The sequence below is a fragment of the Sinocyclocheilus grahami genome, unplaced genomic scaffold, assembly GCF_001515645.1.
Source record: "Sinocyclocheilus grahami isolate Dianchi unplaced genomic scaffold, SAMN03320097.WGS_v1.1 scaffold179.1, whole genome shotgun sequence".
Taxonomy (NCBI): domain Eukaryota; kingdom Metazoa; phylum Chordata; class Actinopteri; order Cypriniformes; family Cyprinidae; genus Sinocyclocheilus; species Sinocyclocheilus grahami.
The window spans coordinates 1,065,513-1,067,145 of NW_015505358.1; the positions used below are offsets into that span (position 1 = coordinate 1,065,513).

General features: G+C 35.8%; 1 protein-coding gene across 1 annotated transcript in view; it reads left to right on the top strand.

The window, feature by feature from the left end:
- The window catches only part of supt3h (SPT3 homolog, SAGA and STAGA complex component), a 123,921-nt gene that overhangs the window by 61,403 nt on the left and 60,885 nt on the right, over nt 1-1,633 (top strand). The gene's annotated exons all lie outside the window — the stretch shown is intronic.

A 1,633-nucleotide genomic window follows, 5' to 3' on the forward strand; every position in this document is an offset into this window, starting at 1 on the left:
TCAAAGACAAAATACACGATGACAATAATATACCCTATGACCTGAAGGATCATGTGTGTTCATTCAAAGAAAGGTTTTCCTATTAATTAATTAGCAAAGAAAAGTCCTTCCCTTGTGGATTTTCCTTATGGGCAAGGAAGCGATTTTCTTCACCTAAATTCCAGGAGGTCGTAAATGTATCGGGTGTCAGCATTGCTATGGAACCAGGGGCCTGTTCAGCTTCCTGGGGTGTTACAGAGTATTTGTTAAATCTAGCTAACAAAATATATATTGTGTGTTTGAGTGGTCCAGACGCTACAAAAATAATAAATCTTTCACAATTATTATATTATACATGAATAAATAATTCAAAGTATGGAGAAAAATATGATGCATTATATTCAGTTGGCTCACCTATCTATTTATATATTTATATAAATTATAAATTAATGCAATAATAATAGTAATGCATATTGTAGAAGTATATTATGAGTATTATCAGATGGTAATAACAAAAGTTATTAAGACATGATTAACTAATTTGTTATACAAGTCAAGACTGGCTGCCAATCAACATAATGGCTCTTATCTTTTACTGAAAAGTGCCCTTCTCCCCTTATTGGATGATGCATGAGGTCTCTAATACAATATTTCCATTTGATTAGTACAATTCTGCTTGCTATAAGGCTGGCAAATGCTATTAAACTTTTTAGCACTAAAATCATATTACGGCACTCCAAATATTGCCATAACAGGTGAGGGTTCGACTGGTGTCTCTGGTACTTCTGAAAAGAAGGTAAATATTGATTTCCAAAGCACGTCTTTTATTTTCTGACACCGGCTCCAAGCAGATTTATAGATGCACGTGCTTCCAATCAGATCTATAAAAGGCTATAAAATAACTGATATGATATATAACAACATGACATACATACAGTAGTATTGCATGTAATATACAGCATATTTTCAGTGTAATGAACTCAAGAAAGCATTGCATGAGATTTCAGATAGCCAGCTGTTGAGCTTTGAAGAATGTCTCCATGCATATCTGCCTTTCAGCACCTTGTAAATTCCTCAAAGTGGCCGATCTCCTTGTGTTTTTCTTCATTTGGCGATTCCAGAATGACAAAGTCTGTCTGGCATTACGGCGATATTTTGGTGTTTATTTTCGCAGGGCTATAAATAACCCGCTCGTCTCAGCAGTGAGCTCTAAACCGGGCATGATGGCGATAACCTTTCATTAATTTTGGGTTTCCTCCCTCGTGGATTTGTTATTGTTCGGAGAGGCCAGGTGTAGTGCTGCTTGGAATGTAATTGTGAGCGAGCTACTTAGCCGAAGACCACAGCGGTAATAAACCAAATTGCACAATAAATCCTTCCCAGATGGCCTGCAAAACATTTCACGCCGCACTGTCAGTGTGTGTGTGTGTGGTGTGTGTGACAGAAGACATGGATGAAGTTACATTTTTACACCTTGCATACTCCCTCGGGTGTCTGTCACATTATGCCTCATGATTTATGGTGTCTCTGGTCAGTTTGCCTTCTGAAAACAGTTAGAAACTGTATTGTTTAGAGGTGTATGTGCATGCATTTTCATATATATATATATATATATATATATATATATATATATATATATATATATATATATATA